The 22,711-nt window shown below is 47.4% G+C and overlaps 1 protein-coding gene across 1 annotated transcript in view; it reads right to left on the bottom strand.

Annotated features, from left to right (window-relative positions):
* Nucleotides 1-22,430, bottom strand: part of JADE2 (jade family PHD finger 2) — a 114,589-nt gene extending 92,159 nt beyond the window's left edge. Inside the window, exon 1 of the mRNA XM_053221037.1 lies at nt 22,152-22,430. The gene's annotated coding sequence lies outside the window, so the exon portion shown is untranslated. The remainder of the gene's footprint in view (nt 1-22,151) is intronic.
* Nucleotides 22,431-22,711: the final 281 nt, after the last annotated feature.

Here is a 22,711-nt window from a genome sequence, read left to right as displayed (position 1 = left end):
ACCAGACATCTGATGGCACTGCCATCTCTTAAGGGTGTAAGGAGGACTGGTGATCTGGCTGAAGCTTTCATGCCCTCCCTACCTGGCTCCCAAGGACAAGTCCCCTCCTTGAGGATTTTGCTGGATGGAATCTTAGTACTATGTTATGAGGATACTGTTGATCTGTGGACACCACCGGGAGCAATGGCATGGCTAACCTTCCCCTCTGCCCACTCCCTGCCTCTCAGTCCGTCAAGGTGTGTGGCACAAAATAAGGGCTCAGCCAATAGGTGTTGAATCAAAGAGAGTGGGGCAAGAGGGTGGTGTGACTGAGTGTCAGAGTCCTGCTTGGGCCAATGACAGCTTAGGCCAAGGAACACTGTGTTGACATCTTTGCCCAAGCTCCAGTCCATTGGATTGCAATCATCTGGGCATAGCACAGGGGCAGCAGGTAAGAGTGCTGTCTAGAGATTTTAATTAATGGCAGCATGACCAACTTGGGAGAAAGGGCACAAAGGCATCAAAAAAAATACACTCTACCCTCAAAGATAAGAAGCTTAGTGAGCCCCCAGCCACCTTTCATGAGTATCTGACTAGGGCAATGCTTAACCCAAACTTGGTAAGGAGAGTGGGGCTTTTGGAATGTACAACAGGCAGAGAAGGGAGTTATTTAGGAATAAAATAGACTTCCTTTGATCCCTTGGAATGATGATACCCATTTTACAGACACAGAAAATGAGGCTCAAAGAGGGGCAGAAACTCACAAAGCTTTGGCAAACAGCCAAAGTGACACTGAGATCCAGCTGTTTGACTCCCTGAGGTCTCTTTTCACAGCAGTGTGGGAGGCTGTACCAGGCTCTTGCTAGACTGACCCTGCAGGACTCAGCAAAGTTCAGGATCCTTTGAAAGAGTGGGCATCCCTCAGGCCCCCCAAAAGAGGTTGCCGACCATCTAGTTTTAGAATAGGTTGACAGGCCCATGGGGATTCCTTCCTAGGTCACCCTTGTTCTCTGGGGGTTTCTCCTAGCAATCCTGCCATCTCTGACCCCATGTACCCAAATATCCAGACCCTGCCCCCCTCAGAGATACCAGTCTCTTTCTTCCCAGAGATCCCTGCTGTCGTGCCAAGTGAAAGGATCATTTGGCCAGAGAGGGGTGTGAACAAGGAATGAGGAGGAAAGGGTCTGTACCCTTTTGATCACTCCTTCTCTCTATACTGTGTCCTCCCCCATTTCTCCCTGACTGCCTTATCTTCTATCCTTGGGAAATTTGGGGTTCCTATCACAGGGCAGTACCAGGAACAGAGTCAAACGGCCTGACCTCTGGGAAGCCCTAGAGGAAGTCCCTGGGGCTAGAGGGGTCACCCTGGCCAGAGTCCCTATCTGGACATGGAAGTTGGGACTTCCATGGAAGTGGCAGGAAGTTGGGAAACACTCCCAGTGTGTAGGGCTGAAGCAGACCCTGCACACTTTGTGAGACTACTTCCATTACATCCAGCCCTCTGGAGCAAATCCAGGAGCCCAGCCAGGAGAGAGTGGTTTGGGGGGGCACATAGAATTGTGAGGAGGGGGATCATGGCAGGTGTTTCTCTCTAACTTCAGGGAAGAGACAGGCCTGGGGCTGAGGATCCTAGAGACTCCACTCCTATAAGGAAGGTATCCTCACCACTCAAGCTGCAAAAGCTCTGTCATGGGGACAGAGTACATTGTCACAGGGCTATTCCCCTGGCAACCTGCCTCTCAAGGTTCCACCAGATGAGCTTCTGCTCAGGAGTGAGGGAGAGCTACTACCCTCATTAATTCACCCTGCCCCTCCAGATTTAATGACTTCCCAAATGCTACCTCTGCTGGGACAAGTCCCCAGCTGTGTCCCAGCCAGCTGGATCCCAGGTGACCTGATTCCCTTCCTGGTACTCATCTCTGTACCCCCTGACAGACTTGTGACTGCACCAGACATGGATGTGAGCCAGGCCCAAGAGAGCTGAGTGGCAGGTGGGGGGAAGAAGAAGGAAGCTTGAGCAAGCTGGTTATGCAATTCTAGCTCCTGGGGATGGGGAGCTCATGACAGGCCAAGACTGGGACACTTTTCCTGAGGGTGTTGGGAAGCAGACTTCCAGGATGCTTCCAGAAGGACAAAATGGAGATCAGGGATGAGGAAGCTGCTGATAGGACCCCAAATACATGTTAAGTCAGTCTTCAGTAGGTCTGGGAGCTTTGAGGGTCCCAACTGGTCAGCTAGAAAGGCAGGACCAAGGAGTGCTCAACATGGCGCCCCAGTCCCCCACCTGCAGTTTGGTAAGATGAGGTGTAGGGCAGCCCAGTTCTGGAAGGAGGTATGCATGAGCAGGGCTCTGGCCCCACCCATGAAAGCTCCCCAATGCCACAGCCCCTGCTGACCAGCCATTCTGATCCGACCATGGGGCAGGGTCCCTTGCCTAGGTTTCTGAAACCTTACCCTCTGGTGAGTAATTTCTAGGAGTTTGTGCCTGGCATCAAGATCAGAGATTTTGCTCTCCACCTCCTACCTCTGAAGGATTCATGAAGAAGGGCTTTCTTGAGGGCCCTGGGGGATGCTTCTGATCTGAGAAGGCTCCAGAGGCAGGATGAGGGGCATGTGTGGACCTGAAGTACTTGGGGCAGGAGGTTTCTGGACCAGGTCCTCCATCCCACGCACCCTGGCACAGGCTCCCTGGGTCTGAGTCTGACAGGCACCAGAGGCTGGCATGCTTGATAGTGGTCATGCAACAGGCATGTCCACCACCCAAGCCCTTGGCCCCCAGCCCATGCCTCAGTCCCACTGCCTCTCAGTGCCAAGCAGACTCAACAAGGGCAGTAGAAAATGGCCTGAGCTCAAGTTGCAGCTGAAAGTCCGGGCTAGACTTAAAGAACTTTCTGAATATAGGAGCTGTGATGTGTAACCAGCAGAGGTGTGAGAAGGTAGACTAATCACTCAACTCTCAACAACCACATGTCAGCCTTGTCCCTTCAACTTGTTTTTTCCACTGGTCAGATCTCAGGAAATGGCAATGCCAGCCACCTATCCACCCGAGCCCCCTGGGCAGTGAGCCCTTCAGCCCCATGGCCAACCCAGCATCTTTTCCTTCCAAACATCTCCAGAAACAGTCCCTAGCCCTCCACCTCCACTGCTACTACTCAAGCCAAGCCAACACCACCCCTCTTGTAGATGCCTGTAGCAACCTCTCCCTGTCTGCCTGCTCCTATCCATGCCCTTGCTGTCCATTCTCCACCCAACAGCCAGAGTGAACTCAGAATTTAAGTCAAAGGGGTCTCTCTCCTGCTGCAAACCCTCCAGGGGACTATGATCCCCTTGGGTAAAGGTCCTGCCCAGTCTGGCTCCAGGACATCTCCTGCTACCTTGACTCAACATTCAGCCACACAGTGACCTCATTCTGCATGCCCCTAGCTTCACCATGACTCTCCCATCTTCCTGGACTTTAAACTGTCACTTACTCATCTTTTAAGACCAGGAAGACTTTCTGGTCTGCCAACCCGCTCCAAGGCTGTGAGAATTCTTGCTGAACCTGAATCCATCTCCCCAATACCTATCACCTCTTGCTGTCATCTTTCTTTACTCTGGAATCTACCTACTTAAGAGTGACAGCCACAATCAAGACAATAGAACAGACATGTGAAATGACCACAACCCATCATCAATGATATCATCATCATCACTGCTCACTGTTACTGAGCACATTATATGTGCCCAGTACTATTGTAAGCATTTTATGTGGATTAAGTTATTTAATATTTGTGAAAATCCTATGAAGTCAGATTTGCCTTAAATTCCAAGATGCCCCATAGGGAGTCAGTGTGGCCTGAGGTGGATAGGAAGGTTTTGTGGTAGAAGTAGGAATGGAACTGGGGTTCAAGGGATGAGGAATAACTGGTAGATAGGCACAGGAGAAGTAGTCCAGGCCAGTATGAAGAATACTCCTAATAGTAATAATATATTGAGCACTTACTATGGACCCTTCACTGTGCTCAAGAGCTTTATATTTATTATCTTGTTGGACACTCACAACAACCATGAGAGGTAGATATCAAGAGTCCCATTGTGCAGACAAAGACACTGAGTAACTACTGTTGGTCTCCAGCCTTGGAGGGAAAGAAACAGCCTTGGCCCAAGAGGCTTCAGTCCCCTGAGGAAAGAGCCCAGGACAAGGAGAGCAGGACTGTTGGTATAGGAGGGAGTGGACACTCACTACTTGCTCTGAGGGGGAGCAGTGAGGGCTGGAGGTCCCATCTCAGAGGAAGTGGGAGAGGACCAGAGCTGGGCTTTGAAGGATGGGCAGGAGTTAGGGAGGCAGAAATAAGGGGAGGTTGGTGATGGAGGATGGGGGCCACATAGCCCCCTTCTTCTGCCCCTCATCACCTTCCCCACTATCTCCCAGGATCCCAAGAGTAAGCTTCCAGAGGAGAATACTTACAAATTTAAGTGCCTCATACCCATGCAACTTTTTCTTTTTTTATTATCATAAAATACACCTAACCTAAAATGTACCACTTTAACTATTTTTAAATGTATGTTCAGGGGTATTAAGTACAACCTCATCACTGTGCAACCATTACCACCATCCATCCCCAGAACTTTTTCATCATTCCAAACTGATTAATAATTCTCCATTCCCCCCTCCCCCCAGTCCACAACCACCACTCTACTTTCTGTCTCTATGAATTTGACTACTCTAGGTACCTCATACAAGTGGAATCATGCAGTATTTGTCTTTTTGTGTCCAGCTTATTTCATTCAGCATAATGTCTTCAAGGTTCATCCTGTTGTAGCATGTGCCAGAATTTCCTCCCTTTTTAAAACTGAGTAATATTCCATTGTAAATCTAGACCTCATTTTGCTTATCCATGCATCCACTGATGAGCATTTGAATTGTTACTACTTTTTGCCTATTGTGAATAATGGTGCTATGCCCTTGAGGGTACAAACATCTGTTCAAGTCCCTGCTTTCAGTTCATTTAGGCACATATCCAGAAGTGGATTTGCTGGATCATATGGTAATTCTGTATTTAATTTGTTGAGGTGTTGTTTTCCACAGCAGTGACGCCATTTTACATGCTCAACAAGGGCTTCCAGTTTCTCCACATCCTTGCCAAAACGTGTTATTTTCTGTGTAGTTTTTTTTTTTTTTAATGATAGTCATCCAAATGGATATGATGTGGCATCTCATAGGGATTTTGATTTTGATATTCTTAATAATTAGTGATGTCGAGCACCTTTTTATGTGTTTATTGGCCATCTGTATATTTTCTTTGAAGAAATGTCTATTCAAGTCCTTTGCCCACTTTCAAATCTGGCTATTTGGGTTTCTTTTGTTGTTGAGTTGTAGGGGTTCTTTAGATATTCTGCACATTAGCTCTTTATCAGGTATACGATTTGCAAATATTTCTCCCATTCCATAGGGTTCCTTTTCACTGTTGGTAGTGTCCTTTAATGTACAAAAGTTTTTCATTTTGATAAAGCCAATTCATCTATTTTGCTTTTGTTGCCTGGGCTTTTGGTGTCATATTCAATTAATCACTGCCAAATCCAATGTCATGAAGATTTTCTTTTATTTTTTCTTCTACAAGTTTCATAGTTTAGCTCTCATGTTTAAGTCTTTGATCCATTTTGTCTTAATATTTGTTGATGGTGTGAGGTGAGGACCCATCTTCATCCTTTGTGCGCAGATACCCAGTTTTCCCAGTACCACTTGTTGAAAAGACTGTCCTTTCCTCAGTGGATGGTCTTGGCACCCTTGTCTAAGAGTGTTGGACCATATATGTGAGGATTTATTTCTGCGCACTTCATTCTGCTTTATTTGTCTGTCTGTCTGTCTGTCTGTCTGTCTTTATGCCAGTACCACACTGTTTTGATTACTGTAGATTTGATTACTGAAGTTTTGTATTCAGGAGATATGAGACCTCTAACTTTTTTCTTTTTAAACATTGTTTTGGTTATTCGAGATTCTGTAAGATCCCATTTGATTTGTGGTTTTTTGTTTGTTTGTTTTAAGTAATCTCTACACCCAATGTGGGGCTCAAACTCATAGCTCCAAGATAAAGAGCCCCATACTCCACCAACTGAACCAGCCAGGTGCCCCTGAGAAATTCCATTTGAATTTCAGGATGGGTTTTTCTTCTCTATCTAAAAACAAAAAAAAACCCCAGGAAACAAAAAAACAACAACAAAAGACACTGTTGTAATTTTGATAGTGATTTATGGACCCTTGGAACTTTAAGGAGGGCCTGGGCCAGCTAGGGTGTCCTAAAGTAACCAGGAACCAGCAAGCACAGTGAGAATCAATAGAAATCTGAGCAGAAGGGGAAGGCACAGATTGGCACATCAAAGAGTAAGGTCAAGAGGCTACCCTTCTTTAGAATAGTGAATACTTTGGCTCTTCCCAGGGTTCCATCAAAGACTGGTCTCTATGGGAAGGAGCTCACCTATCTGTGTAATGGGCATTGCATTCCTAAGCCAATGAAAAGTCTCTTCCAGAATCAAAAACATCCTCCTTTCCCTCATTGAGTTTTCTCAGGCTTTTGATGTCCTTGTTGGTTTGCTAGGAACTGGTATTCCCTATCGTGGCTTCTAAGAGCAGTAGTGCTATTTTTTATGTGGCTGGGACTCTGTCTCACTTCAGCCCTTGGACAGGTCATGCTTTTAGTCCAGCAAACTATCCCTTCTGGGAGGGGTATGCTTCTCAAGACTGGGGTAGGGGTGATAGGAATGAGCAGTTCCTGGCCCTTTGGGAGAGGATGGCTGGACAGAAGTCCTTGGTGAAGATTATAGAGATGGTCTCTCCTTATCCTGGTACAAGTTACAGGCAGACCCAGACCCTAGTAAGTGAGGTCCACCTGTAGCAGCAAAAGCAAAGGAGGGCACAGGCAGCCTTCTTGTGTAGCCTAGACTCTTGAGGGATGACTCATTGGGCCCTATGCCAGACCTCTGGCTCTGCCTCAGAAAAACTCCTGCACTCAGTCCATACTGAAGACAGACAGATGGACAAACAAGCAGAGCACTCTGGTCTCTTCATGGGGCACAATTCCCAGTTCTGAGCTGTGACATTCACCTATCTTACCTGCCTGGCTGTGGGGACACAGAAGAGTCTTTATTGTCCTAACTCTAGGAGGTGTGGCTGGGGCTTCTAGAAACTCATCCTGCCCTGGAAGATGCCATCTAAGTCCAGCTCTGACAGTGAGGACTGGGATTTCAGAGACAGCCTGAATTTCTTTTTCTTTTTTTAATTTTTTTTAACGTTTATTCATTTTTGAGAGTGAGAGAGACACAGCATTAGCGGGATAGGGGCAGAGAGAGAGGGAGACACAGAATCAGAAGCAGGCTCCAGGCTCCGAGCTGTCAGCACAGGGCCCAACACAGGGCTTGAACTCACGGACTGTGAGATCATGACCTGAGCCGAAGTCGGATGCTCAACCAACTGAGACACCCAGGTGCCCCACAGCCTGAATTTCTATTTCAAGTGTCACATAAATGTGATTGGGTGTCACAATAAGGTTCTTGAGCCAAACGGGAGCCTCTACCCAAGTTGTTTTTAAAGCATTTCAAGTTTTATGAGACTGATTGGGGTCACTTTAGATATATAAGTGAAGCAGCAAGGAGGGAACATTCTTCCTATTTCAGAGATGAAACAATAAAGGCCTAGAAAATTATATCAGTACTGGAGACAATCCTATCCAATTGAGGCTTTCTGTTTTACCAGGTGAAATCTATCCATCTGTCCGTCTTTTGGTTCATTCATTCATTCATTCATTCATTCAGTGCTTACTCCTGGACAGGTCCCTAGCTATAGGCTAGGGATACAGCAGTGAGTCAGACAAGACAGAACCTCTCTCCCATGGAAGGCAAAGTCTTGTGGGGAGACAGATGGTAGCAAAAAACAAACAACAACAACAACAAAACCCTAATGAAGGGAAAGACGTAATGGAACATGGGCCTATGGGAATATTTAAGTACAGAATCTGATCTGAACCAAGAAGTCATTGAGGTTTCCCTGAGACAGCAGAGACCAGCAGGATGAGCCAAACAAAGAAGAGTATTCCAGGCAGAAAGAGAAGCATTGTGCAAAGGCCTGGGGGCTGGAGAAGGGACAGGCCCAGAGAAGAAAGGATACCTGAGGAGTTACAGACCAGAACTGAGGCTTTGGAATTCCTACCTATATTCTTTCCCCCAAACCCCAGCCCAATGCCCCTAACCCTGCAAGCTTCCTGGCCTCACACAACACCCCTGGCTCCTGTTGGGCCATTCATTGCACTCCCAGGTACCCAGGAGAGCTCAAAGACGAAAGAGCTCAAAGAGTGAAGAATGTCAGAATTGTGCAAAGAACATATAGGGTATATTCAACTTTGTGGGAGCTGGTGGGAGCCTCTGGCTTGAGATAGGATAAGAGGCTAAAGATTGAGGGCTGAGTGGAAAAGTTTTACCACCAAACAGAGAAATTATTCCAGCAGAGAATCTAAGGCTCAGGGTTGGGGAGGGAGAAGAAATGGAATAATGAATTATCTGTTTTCTGTTTTCAAAAAGCAAAGTTTCTGAGTGTTGCTGATTGACTGGGGATATTGGGTTTGTAGGTCAGGTGAGCAGTGGGTTGGCTGGAAGTGGTCAGCTGTGTACCTGGAACATCTGCTTTAAGATTATGGTGTCTAGCAGCCTCTGTGTGTACCTGACATGCTTGAATCAAGATCTGGGTGACCAGTCAGATCTGCACTGATTGACTAGTCCTCTCTAAGCATCTAGAAGGCCAGACTGGGAGTATTTATTGCCTTTGATTCTTTATCTATGAAAGATTGTAGGGACACCTAGGTCCTCACACTCTCAGTCCAATCCAGTTAACAACTGTTTGCTAAATGCAACTGTCAATCTGGAACCCATATCCACAACACCTGAGCTAGAGTTTGCTTCCTGCCCCTTACCCCCATCTGCTGTGTTGAATTCTCCCTCTTCTCATATTCCACTGTGTCTGCCCAAGTCCAAACCACCATTATTGTTCACTCAAAGGGATTCACTTCTTCCAAACTTATCACCTCCTGCTCATGGTCTGTGTCTAAAATGTTACTCTTCTTCTGCAAACTTTTTCATTGATTCCCCTTGGCCACTGGACAAAGCTCTAGGGTTTGCACACCTAGGCAATTATACAACCACAGCCAGATTTCCAGTTCAGCTCCGCCCGGGCTTGTAGTAGAAGTAGTGCTAGGCCACGAGGATTTTACAGAGGCCTGGTTGCCTTTTGAACTTGAGCTTCTGGTTCTTAGAATAGAATGGAGATTCCCATATGAACAGGAAATGCTTCTCTGGGGCACTGTTCTTTGAAAGAAATCAAGGGGTCTCACAGACTGACCTTGAAAATTTTCTTTCAAAGTCAACCTGGGGCGCTGGTGGCTCAGTCGGTTAAGCGTCTGACTTCGGCTTAGGTTATGATATCACATTCCGTGAGTTTGAGCCCCGCCTTGGGGTCTGTGCTGACAGTTCAGAGCTTGGAGCCTGCTTCGGATTCTGTGTCTCCCTCTCTCTCTGCCCCCCTCCCCCTACTCATGCTCTGTCTCTCTTGCTCTTAAAAATAAACATTAAAAAAATCAAAGTCAACCAAAATCACCACCTCTGAAACCTTCCCTCATTTACATTCATTTCTGCCCCCACCTGCCACCATCATGTCAAGCGGTTGTGGAAGGCCTCCAAAGGCCCCTCTCCCTCATCGGGTAAAATGGGTACCCGAGGGCCTGCCTGACTGTTAACTGGGGCCAGTTCTAGGGAAAGGAGAGTTGGGATGACACACTCATTTTAACACGTATGCGTCTGTAATGTGGGAATGTTTTTACAAGCATGTATCACTCCTGTAATTAAAGATGCAAATCTAGTAAAAAGCTCCATCCCTTAGGCCATGGGTTCAGAGGGCAGAGGGTAAAAAGGAACACTTGATAGGTGGCACGGCACTGGAGCTGGGCCTGGTCAGGAGGTCAGCAGCAACAAGGGGGCATCTGGACCAGATAAAGGCAAGATCCAGGGTGAGGAGCAAGTTAGTACTGTAGTGGGTAGGGCCTTGAACGCAAGACCAAGGAGTTTATGTAACTAAGGTGTTTTTGAGCCAGAAGGATATGATCTGAGCTAGGTCTTGACATTGGAGCTGGCAGAGGTGAGAGAAAGGCCAGGGTTGCCAGGAGCCTATTTGTGCATCCCAGTGAGAAAAGCAATAATCAGGGGAATGAATGAGCTGGTCTGGTCTGGACCTTTATACTGAGGGCAGGGCCCACCCTCTACCTGTATGGAGAATTACAAAGCCTCACTAGGCAGTGGTAGTTCTGTGCCTCAGGTTCCTGGTCCACCTGGAGCTGGAGACAGGGTAGCTAACATCTTAGCACGGGTGTGTTTCAGTTATACTTTCCCACCTTGACCCAGAGAGGGGGTGGTGCCCACTGAACCTCTTGGGGCATCCAGTTCTTTCTGTCTTCATAGAACAACTTCAGACTAGCTATTTGGTTTTGGGTCACCTGGTGATTTATCTGCATATCACATTTTCCTGGGTCCTGGAGGAAAAGCTAGCTTGTACACCACAAAATAAGTGGTGAGGATGTGCCAGCATGAGCCAGATGATGCTTCCCATAGTCCAGAGCCAATTGCAAGAGGCAGGATGGGTGATTTAGCAATGCTGGGGGTTCCAAAGGATCCCAGAGAGACCCAGACACTTTGAGAGACTGGGTCTGACACCAACGAGGAAAGCCCAGTGCACCTCCCAGTCCTGCCTCCTGCCCCATCAGAAGCTACTGGGGACAGCCATGCCTAAGGGGCCATCCAAAGTTACTTGGAGACCTAACATGCAGAAGGACTGGGTTTTGGACAGGTTCTCCAAGATCAGAAAAGCTTCCTCCTTAATTATGGTACCTCCACTATCATGACCAGGTACTGAGGACTCAAAGATGAAAGAAAACCCAACAAACTCTGAAGGGAAGAAGCATCTTCTCCTGTCTCTGACTCCTTTGAGTGGCTTAGTGGAAGAGATCAAGTCCCCACTGCATCCTGAAAGGGCCCAGAAACTTCAGAGTACTGTAAACACATCAGGCAAGGAAATTCTCTTCCTCTGCTCCAGGCAGTTTCACAGCTCAGAGCTCTGGGGTCTGCTATTCCCTCTACCTGGATGCTTTTCCTTACCTGGCCCCACTATCAGCTGAGAAACTCCTGTTTTTTCTTGCAAGTATCACCTCTTCTGTGAAGCTTTTCTTTACTGCTCTACTAGCACACTCCCCTCCACCATTATTTCTGTATCTTGTACTTGTACCCATCACTGCACATTGCACCCTCTGCTATTTTGCTTTATTTATGTGTCTGGAGTGATGTCATATGAACCTTCCTCTGCTCTGTGTCCCCAGAGGGTAGCCTAATGTCTGCTCCATTGAGCAGGTGCTCAGTGATCACTGGTGCGACAGAACCATGAAGAACAGTCCCAGATTTCCCAAGCCATTTCAAGTTCACTTCAAGATGGTTTAGCCCTCTTGCCAGCCCACCCTTAGTCCCCAGGGACCTCCCACTCTGCCTAAGGTTGGAGCCTGATGTTGGCCATTCCTGGAGGTTATGTCTCTTGAAATGGTCCTCAAATTAGGAGGCTGTAGTGGTCCCCCAAGTTCTTGGTGAACTTGGGACTCAGGCGAAAACAGAGTGGGGAAGGCTGGGAACTTTGGTGATCCCCTCACTGCTCTGGAAATGGACTCTTTTATAACAGCAATACAGTTATGATTGACAGCCCAGATGCAATCCACAGCCCAAGTATGCTGCCTGGGCGGGTGTCCTGCCAACGTCACCTGGAGATGGCCAGGTGGGCACTCAGGACCCAGTATGTCATTCAGCTTGGGCCATGGGCAGAGTATGTGAGACTAGCCAGGCAGGTAGGAAACCCTTAGCCACCCTCCATGAAACAAGTACTTCTGAGTCCTCAGTCTACCTCTTTCACCCTCACGATAAGGATCTGCTGCCCAGGCAAGCTGTGTAGCAAGGAGAAATCCAGCCCCCGTCAGAAGGGCCTTAGCAGTACTAGTTGTCCTCTTGGGTGCTTCAGCCCCAGGCTTCTTGCTTCAGACTTTGCATTCCTCTAGAACGACAGTGCCCCCTGTCCCTGGCCATTTGGCCAAGTCAGTGCCTTGCCCTACTTCTACCAGGGCAGCTTTTCTGTGGACCTCTTAGGCCTTAGAATTTGCTGGCTGGCTGATGGCTCATCTTCTGCTAAGCTAGGCTCTGATGCCCAACACCACCCTCCCTACCCCCTCACCCCAGCTTGAGTCAGCACCCAGCTGATTGCTCAAGTCCTGGCTCTGGTCTCTAAGAGGTCTCTGGGCAAATCTGCAGCTCAGCTTTAAACACGTCTGCATTTGGTCTCTTCGGTTCATTGATCAGGAATCATATGATCTTTTAAAAACACAGCTGGTAGAGTGGCCCATCTGTGCTTCTGCATTTGGATCAGTAAATTGAGCTGCCTAGAATTTATTAAACCTACAGGTCTGAGTACAGAATGTGGCTGCCCTCACGATGCCTCCCGTGATGATCTTCTCATTTTCTCATATTCTGGATCATCTTCATTCTTGGGACGATCCTTGGCTGGGCTTCTAGCACTAGGTCTGTTTTTAACACTCATTTGTCTCCTGAGCTCTTCTAAGGACTATTTTCTCTTTACACTGAGATTCACTAATTACAGGGTAAAGCACTAATCTGCACTCTTCCCCCATGGCTGAAACACACACACACACACACACACACACACACACACACACACACACACACTTATTTCCCAGCCAAGCAGACAAGATGGGTCATAAGTCCTTAGTCAGGCAGTAACCCAAAATAGTGATGGTCTCTATGGTCCCCTCCCCTCCCCCTATCCTTTGAAATAAATGTGGGAACATTGCTAATGTGGCAGAGACTACCAACTTGCCCCCAATATCTGAGCACATGACCATCAAAAATAAATACTCGGGGCACCTGACCGGCTCAGTTGGTAGAGCATGCGACTCTTGATCTTGGGGTAATGAGTTCTAGTCCCATGCTGAGTACAGAGCCTACTTAACAAATAAATACATACATAGGTACTAAAATTCCTGGCCTCCTTTCCAGCTATGTGATTAATTTTTGATCAATGAGATATAAGTATGATGGTGTATACAACCTCTGGAAAGTATCCTTAAAGGGAAAAGGCATGCTTTCTTCCTTTCTCCCTTCTTTGTGCTAGTTAAAAAGCACCTTTGGTGATGTGATAGCTGGAGTTAGAGCAGCCATCTGGGAACATGAGGGTGAAGCCACAACTTGAGGATGGCAGATGTGGTAAACTAACTTCCAAGATGGACTCCAATGATTCTCAACTTCTGGTATTCATGTCCTTATTTACTTCCCTCCCATATTAAAATAGTGCTACCTGTGTAATCAATAGGATGTTGCAGAAATGATGGTGTGGCTTCTGAAACTACATCGTAAAAGACATTGCAGCTTCTGTCTTGTTTCTTTTTGAATCACTTGCTCTAGGTGTGTAGAAGCTGGCTGCCATGTTGTAAGTACACTCAAGCAACCCTATGGAGGATGACAGGTGGTAAGAAACTAAGGCTTATTGTCAACAGCCAGAACCAACTTGCCAGGAGTGCTGCAGTCTCAGTCAAGCCTTCAAATGACCACAGCTCTGTCTGACATCCTGACTGCAATCTCATGAAACAGCTCCAGCCAGAACCATGCAGCTAGGTCACTTGTGAATTCCTGATATGTCACAGAAAGTGGGAGACAGTAAATGTTTATTGTTGTTTTAAGCCACTGAGTTTTGAAGTGATTTGTTACAGAGCAATAGAAGAGCCACAAAAGGGAAGGAGGCTTGGCCTCTGAAATTGTGGAGGGCTGTAGCAACCTTGACCCTTGATCTACTGAAGACTTTTTTTTTAAGAGACATAAACTACTCTTACTTTCTACTATTTTGAGTTTTCTGTCATTCCTATACTACTCCTGTTTTGGCACCACTCATTTAGAAACTCTTCTGGGAATTGCTACCTGGATGTGCCGTTGGAGACCATTTCAGCCATGCCTGTGCCAATGGTATGTTGCGCCCTAAATCTTCCTAAGATGAAGGGCAGTTAATGTGTAAAAATGTCTCTAAAAGGAATTTTATAATGAGAACCACAGGACAGGGATTAGGAGATCCTGGCTCTATACCCTCCTGAGAGATCTCACTTAATATTTTGGTGACCATACTTGGCACAGAGTGACATTGTCTTCATATGGGTATCCCTGGATGTCCATGAGGTTCAAAAAGATTTATAAATAAGCGCTTTGGAGAGTGCCAAGATTCTCTACCAACTGAAGATAACACTCTTGCTATAAGTTGGGCTGATTCTAGATGGCGTGAGCCTACCCCAGCATTTATAGACGTTCTGTTCATGGTCCAGCTTTCAGGTGTGCATCTCATGTAGCCTACTGAGCAATTCCCAAGCAGTGATGAGATGCCCTGCTCAGGTCCAGTCAGCTGTGGCAGCTGACTGGACAGGATGATGGCAGTCCTGGTAGTCTTTTCTTTTTAAGAAAGCACTCCTTCCTGGTACCCTGGTTGTAAGACAATGGCCAGCCCTCTGGGGTAGAGGCTTCCTCTCTACCCCACATCCTGCTTTATAACAGACTATGACATTCAAGTGGACCAACTAGCCATCACAATTCCTGACCCCCAGCATCACAATTCCTGGATCTGCTTAACGTTCTTCACCTTCTCCCACTTGGCTCTTGCCACACAGTGGGATGGATTCCCTCTGAAATCTTAGCCTCCTGAATTCTACCAGAGGACTTGACCTCCTACTTGTTAGATTTTTCCAGGACTCTCTCTACTCCTGCTCTTGGACTTTAACAAAAACCTTCTGTACCCTTAGAGGCCTCAATTATTTCCCCATCCTGGTCCCATCATAGCCATCTGAACAACCAAAAATTTTCTTAAGCCCTATATTAATTAGGGTAATGCTAAATGCTATAACAAACAAATCCCAAAACGTGTATTGCCTCAGACAATGTAGTGAATTTCTTGCTCACATAAAACCCAAATGGGTATTTCTGATCAGTAGCGTCTCTCCTGTAAGTGATAAGTCAGGGACAAGGAACCTCCGACCTGTGGTTCTGCTCTCTCCAACATGTGGTTTCCAAGAGGATCTCAACATGGAGGAAGGAGAAAGGCAGGGTGGAGAAGGCCTATCTGCTGCTTAACTATCTTGGGCTGGAAATGACACATGTCATCCCTGATCAACATTCTATTGCCAAGAACAAGTCACTTGACTCCTCTCAGATGCAACGGATGTGAGCCGAAGGGTGTGTGTTGGGAAATGTAGTCTGTGCTGACTCTTTCCTATCCTCAACTTTATTCTATAGAAGGGCAGAGGATGACTGTGTTTGGTGAACAGTTAGCTGCCTCTGCTCCACACTTCTTTTTTTTAATGTTTATTTATTTTTGAGGGAGAGAGAAAGAGAAAGAGAGAGAGAGAGAGAGAGAGAGAAAATGAGCAGGGAAGAGGCAGAGAGAGAGGGAGACACAGAATCTGAGCTGTCAGCACAGAGCCCAATGTGGGACTCAAACTCACAAACTGTGAGATCATGACCTGAGTCTGTGAGCCACTCAGGCACCCCTCTGCTCCACACCTCTTATTTCCTTCTGCCACAACCTCAGCAAGACTGCAGCCCAGGTACTATAGGCCAGCCTGACTTCTTTGCTTTTAGATCCTGGAGAAAACCTTGAGGGCGACAGATCAGTGTCAAAGCAGATTCATCACCTCCAAAGGCAGTACAGTGATGTATTGCCAGGTCTGGGTCAGATTCTCTCCTATTTCCTATAACAAGGGTTCCAAACACCTCCTCTTTGCCCTTATCCCCTCCTCCCACCCTCATTCTCAGCAGGAGAGCATTTTAGGGCCAAAGGGCATGGTGCCCCCTCCACTTGTCTTGCTCTCTCCTCCCCGCCACAGTCTCAGAAGCCTCTCTGTGCTTGCAGTCACCCTAGCTTCCCAGCCCAAACTGCTTCCTAGGCTTCAGACCTGTGTATCCATCTTCCTCCTGGATGCTCCCACCTGGATGTGCACAGGTCTTTCATACTCACCATGTCTCAAATTGAATCCTCATCACTCAGCCCCCTACCCCCACCCAGACCTACTTCTCCTCCTGTGGTTTCTTTCTCCTATCATGGCACCACCCTAACCACACCTGAAGGTCATTGCTGTCTCTTTTCTCTAGATAAATGCTGGCCCAAACATTTCTTGAGTCACTTCCCTGCACTCCTTTTCTCAGGTCATTGCTTCTTGTTTGGATGCCTGTAATCATCTCTTAATAGGTCTTATGCCTCTAGAATGTTCCCCTCCAACGTGTGCTCCGTGGGCAGCCAGAGGGACTGTTCTACAATACAAATCTGAACATAACACTCACTTTCTCAAGCACAGAATATCCTCTGAGGCCCCCAAGTCCCCACGTGACTGGCCCCACTGCTCACTTCAGCCAGCCTCTCACCTCCCTTGGCACCCCAGCAACGCCTGACTTTACTCTGTACATGCTCTGAGGGTCCCTGAAGCCACTGGGGTTTTGGGTGGGTGCCCCTCCTTGGTACTGTTAGAATATCCTCTGTCTGTGCTTATTACTCTCCTTGGTAAATCTTTTTGTATGTTGGCCTCCCAGGACCATAAAGGGAGGAACTAACTCTTTATCTTAGTATGTCAGTGCCTGGGACAGTGCTTATCAGTAGTGCTTATCAGAGCACAGTAGGTGCTCAATACACAATAGGTGCTCAGTGAATGAATGAAGATTGTGAGAAGGTACCTGTTGAAGGTATGGAAAATCTTCATTTAGATATGCTTGCCTTACCATGAATGAACATTCTTTTTCAGGATGGCCAAGGTGTGTGTGTGTGTGTGTGTGTGTGTGTGTGTATATATTTATGAAATCTGATCCTTTGCCTAAGAGCCTCCCCATCAATTAATCATGACTGCCCATTTGCACAAAACCTCTTCTCCCAAAGCACTTTACACAGAGGGAGCAAACTCTCCCATCCTGCCAGAGCTGTGGGCTCAGTTCCCACCACATGACTGGCCTTGGCAGTAGGCTCATACCCATGCCTCTCACAGGAACCTTATAGCAGCCCTGGGAGGCAAGCCAGAAAGGAGCATTGTCTCCCATTTTTAAGATAAGAAAACTTGTTAATGGGGTGTCTGGCTGCCTCAGTCAGAAAAGCATGAGACTCTTGATCTCAGGGTCATTGAGTTCGAACCCCACATTGGATATACAGATCACTAAATAAATAAATAAATAAACTTAAAAAGAAAACTTGTTCTTAGGAGGTGAGGTGAGGGTGCAAGGTGAGTTAGATATTTGTTCTTTTCCATCGTATGATGGACCACTCTGCCCCCCGCCATTTGAGGCTGATACAATGCTCCATGGTGCCAACACAAATGGTGGGCTCTGTGGGAAACCCTCAGACACCACCCCATGCCCCTCGGTCATAATACAGCTTGCATGTCAGCTATTCTCTTAGATAGGAAATTATTGGAATAGACACCCACCCAAGTATAAAGGAGGATTCTCACAGAATCCAAATGCAGAAAATCATCCCAGGAACTCAATGGTCATTACACAAACACTTTGTCTTTTGTGCTGAACCATAGGTCTTTTCTCTCTGCATTTCTAATCTGATCTTTTTCCACAAAACCTTAACCATTTTTTAATGTGACTACCCACACTAGGCCCAATGTGACTACCAGCCCTGAGATGGCCTGGCTCACACCTCCAAGGCCCACCACCACAGAAGCAGAGTTGGAGCCTGGGGAACACTCAGCTAGCTCAGCCCAGGTGATAGCTGGTTTTCCCAGGTTCATCACCTGGAACATGGGCAAAGCCATTGGGTGAGCTGATACAAACAGAGCAGCAGAGGTGATGAGCAGAGGAAATCCTAGGATGGATGTAGGTAGGGAGCCAATTGCAAGCGGAGGGAACAACTGTGAAAGATCTTGAAATTTAGTGGGCGTCCCGAGTAACTAACCCACCTAGGTTCTCTCTGCCTTCTGTTGTCTTTGAGTAGACAGTTCTTGTCTCTAAAGATGGAAGTGAAGTTGTAGAAGTTTGAGAGTAATGTAATTCCTGTTCTCAGAAACACAGACTGTGGCTGGCCGAGGACCACCAACTGTTGCCTTGTGGGCACTGACTAGTTTTGCACCCATTTCTAAAATCATTTCAGCATCCCTTATCTGACAACCATGAGTGATACTTTGAGTTCTCCTTTGAATTCGTTGTGATGGGAGCACCGGGGTGGTTTAGTCAAGATCTTGCGGTTTGTGAGTTCAAGTCCCGCATCAGGCTTTCTGCTGTCAGTGCAGAGGCTGCTTCCGATCCTCTCTCCCTGCCCCTCCCCTGCTCGCGCTCTCTCTCAAAAATAATAAATGTTTGGATTAGTTGTGATATTTGAGTGCTTCTCTTATTAACTGATGAATTAAATTAAATCTTCAACACACATTCATTTTATATTTGAGGAGAGGCATTACTGCATACTTTTTAAAAATTTATTGTGAAGGAGTGCCTGGCTGGCTCAGGTGGTTAGAGCATGTGACTCTTGGTCTTAAGGTCCTGAGTTCCAGTCCCACATTAAAAGAATTTCACTGGAAGGGTGCCTAGGTGGCTCAGTCGGTTAAGCATCTGACTCTGGATCTTGCCTCAGGTCATGAGCTCACAGTTCATGAGATTGAGCCCCACGTCAGACTGACATCACGGAGCCTGCTTGGGATTCTTTCTTTCCCTTTCTCTCTGTCCCTCCTCTGCTCCCTCTCTCTCTCAAAATAGATTTAAAAAGAAGAAAAAGCAAACGAAATAGGGTAAAACTACATCTGGGCATATTGCTACAAGCCAGCCAAGGGTAGCCAGAGGTGGTTATGATGCGCTGCCTGCCATCAGGGAAGAGGATAAGGTTCAGGCTCCGACCATAGGCAAATGGGTTCCAGGCACCCACTACCATAGCCACCTGTGTCAGGAGCTGCTCAAGTAAGGAGACTTCCTCACTGTTCCACACCTGCCACTTCTCCTCCCTCCTGCCCCCCTGGTAGCACAGTTCAGGGAACAAGGATGGAAGATCATGCCAGAATGGAATTTCTTCCTCCTGCCTTTCCTCCCCTGACAACCTGAGAGGCATCTTGCCCTCGCCAGCTTACAGCTGAAAGGCGACAATCACTGCCAAACCCCTGCTTGCAAAACAATCCCCTTCTGAGAAGGGGACACAAAATTTCTGTCCCCTGAATCCTGTTTTCCTCTTGACTTACACGATGGTCCAGATATGCTCTGGCTTCCATCATCGTGGGTGGCTCACCCATTGGTCATGGTCCCAATGCTTCATATTTTTCTGTCTTCATGAAACCATCCTTTAAACTGGTATTTATTTAAGCACAAGAGAATAAAACCTTTCTTCTAGGAAGGGCTCCATCAACCAAACTTGGATATATATCTGCTGTTTTCTAAGTGTGTATGTACGATAGGGGAGACAATACCCACAGGCAGTGGAACCATCTCTCAGCCCCAGGAGGCTCCCCTGACCTTTGGCATAAGTGTCTGCAGTCTCTTGAATTTAGCACATCAGCACACAAGCGCTTCCTTAATGAACTCTGGCCTGGAAGGACTGAGGAAAAAGGACATGGCATGAGCCCTGTATGTCCCCTTACTGACTGCACACTTAAATGGCCTGACTAGGGCTGGCCTTTCCGACACTTACCCACTAAGCATGAAATCACAGCCACCCCTGAATCCAGGAGCCAGTGCTCCAGGTGCTCCAGAAACTTTCCCAAGCATACCTACATTATACAGAGGGAGAGTCTTACCCTTATTGCTACTACTTAGGGGTGTTTGAGCCCAGACTCCCACTGTCGTCTGACTACATCACTCTCTGCCTTAAGTCCTTCAGTGGCTCCCTTTTGCCTGCTTGATAAAGTCCAACCTCCATGGCCTGGCCTTCAGGTCCCTTGCTTTCCAATCTGGCCCCAGCTATATCTCTGGCATCATCTCCCTAAACCATGGACCTCAGTGTTTTTTGTTTTTGTTTTTTAATGTTTATTTATTTTTGAGAGAGAGAGAGACAGAGTGCGAGCCAGGGAGGGGCAGAGAGAGAGGGAGACACAGAATCTGAAGCAAGCTCCAGGCTCTAAGCTGTCAGCACAGAGCCTGACGCGGGGCTGGAACCCACGAACCGTGAGATCATGACCTGAGCCGAAGTCGGACGCTTAATTGACTAAGCCACCCAGGCACCCCTGGACCTCAGTGTTTTAACCATTCATTCATCCCATGAACACTGGAGTCCAATTTGCATATACATCTAACAGTGTTTTCCAAGCTCTTACAGATGCTCAAAATGCCTCATTTCAATGGCAGTGTCTCTCTTATTAATTGATGTCATCAGAATTGCATTACTATAGCTGCAGATGAAAGCACACCAGTGCCTGTTTAAATGCAGGGCCTTACTCTGGTGCTCACACTACCTTCATGGCTGCACCTGGGTGAACATCACACAGACCACTTTTCAGAACAGCTCTCTCCACAGGAGCAGCTGCAGATTCCTCCCACCTCCTAAAAGCTCACTGCTGTGAAGCAGAGGCAGTTGTATTAGGACACATCGCAGCATCTCACTGCCAAAGTGACAGCTACAATTATGTTTTGGCCGACAGCTGGAGATGAGAGAATGTACAAACAACCAAGGCCACATGAGCCTTCATGAATCAGCAGTTTGTAATACATGTCCAGCTGGTAGGTGAGGTGGGCAACCTGCTGGCTACAGATCTCAAGTTAGCACCTGGGACCCTCCGGTGAAGTCCTCCACGGGACGGCCCCAACGGCCACCCAGGACACAGAAGGGCAGAAGAGTGGGGTGGTCAAGGCTGGGTAAGGTCCAAGCCCGAGGGATAGGCACCTGATTCCTAGGCAAGGGCAGGGGCAGGCAACACAAAGGGCTGAACTACTCAGTGGTGGAGTCCATCTTGCTGAACAGCCTGATGAGTGGCATATTCATATTGGATAGAATGTTCCTGTTGAGACCCCAGGGCACCACCTCCATGAGGAGCCTGACTGCCATAGGCATGATGTCAGGATAGGGGCCAAGACACCATAGCAAAAACAATCACAGCAGCGGCCATGATAGCGGCAGCTTCCACTAATGGAGACTTCCATATGCCAGGCACCAGGCTTGACCCCTTTACATATGTTTCTTTCTTTTGTCTATAAGACAATCCAGTGAGGCAGTTTCTGTTATTATCCCTTTTTACCAGCAAGAAAACTGAGTCTTAGGGAGGAATGTGATGGAGGCCCAGTAGCTGGCAATTATGGAGATGGAATTTGAGCTCAGACAATGTGGCTCCAGAGCCTGGTTGGTTTATGGCCTTATTATCCTGGTTTGGTCCTTTCAATCTGGTCTTGGTTGCAGGGAGCTAAGAGACCCTCAGCACGTTCCTCGCATAGGGTTAGTTGTGTTGGGGCCTCCAAGTAGACTTTGGTCTGAAAGCCAAGATGTTACCAAAAGAAAATAAACAACAGCTATTTCAGATGACAGGTGCTGGGCTAGGAAATTGGGGGAAAAATGAAAAAGCTACCAGGATTTCCTCACTGTACATTTGTTCTGTTGAACAAGCATCATCAGGAAACTGCTCTATTACAAGTGTTGTCCCTGAAGACAGAGGGCAGTAGCAGGAACTGTCCTTTCTCTCTGACCCTGGGTCCCTCTGGGGCCCAGCACCAAGGGTGGCCTCCTGAGCCCAGGGCTTGGGTCTTACTCAGCCTGACCTGGGTTCTGGCCAAGGCCTCTGGGAGGGGCGGGCTCAGGCTCTTGGTGTTTTTCCGAGGAGTGCTGCTTCCTTTCTCATGCCCCTTTATTGGAGCAGAATCTGTCCATCCTCACTGTCTGCCCAAATGCAAGCAGACAAGAAGGTCATAGGCTAGCAAATCTGTTCCATATGCTTCCAAAGGGGGCATCTGAAAGGCCAGTGGGGCTGGGGCACAGGAATGTTTGGATTTCAAGTGGCTGCTGCCCATGAATCACCAATTGCATTTTGTGCTCTCAGCTCTGTGAAGGCATCATTTCCAGCAGCCTCACACGGAGCTGGCGGCCAGAGCCTCTTAGTGGGGCTATAAATAGCAGATCATCAACTCACCTCTTCAGAGCTCAGCACAGGCTTCTCAGTTCACTGTGAGTCTTCCTGCGGCCTGCGTGTCAACGTCACTCAGATTTCCCAGGTGAGGCCTGGCTGAGAGATCCAGGGCTTGCTCTGGGGGACTGCATGGTTTGGGTTCCCAGAGCTGTTCAGGGTGAGAGTGAGGGCAATGGCAGACTTTTGAAGAGCTTGACATTTCAGGCGTCATAATTATAATCTCCCGTATCTGAGCTCCTCTCCAATTAAATGCAGTGCCAAGGGACTGTCATTTCTTTAGGAGTCCTAGAAATAAAAGGCAAAAGAGTCACCAAAAACACACCCAGAGAAAGCCACCTGGAGTGGGTAGCAACAAATGAAAGGTTTCATGCCTTCCTGTGGACTTGTCCCCTAACACTGAATGAAATATTTTATGGCTCGCCAGCTGCAGAAGTGAGAGACACTGAATGAAATACTTTACGACTCCCTGGCTTGAGAAGTGAGCTCACATGTTTTAGTATTACTCACTGCTACCATTTATGAAGGGTTCCCTGTGTGCCAGGCTCTGTGCCCAGCCTTCACAG

Source organism: Acinonyx jubatus, chromosome A1 (genome assembly GCF_027475565.1).
Source record: "Acinonyx jubatus isolate Ajub_Pintada_27869175 chromosome A1, VMU_Ajub_asm_v1.0, whole genome shotgun sequence".
NCBI lineage: Eukaryota > Metazoa > Chordata > Mammalia > Carnivora > Felidae > Acinonyx > Acinonyx jubatus.
The sequence above is the reverse complement of the archived record's forward strand: the minus strand, read 5'-3'. Positions and strand labels throughout refer to the sequence as shown.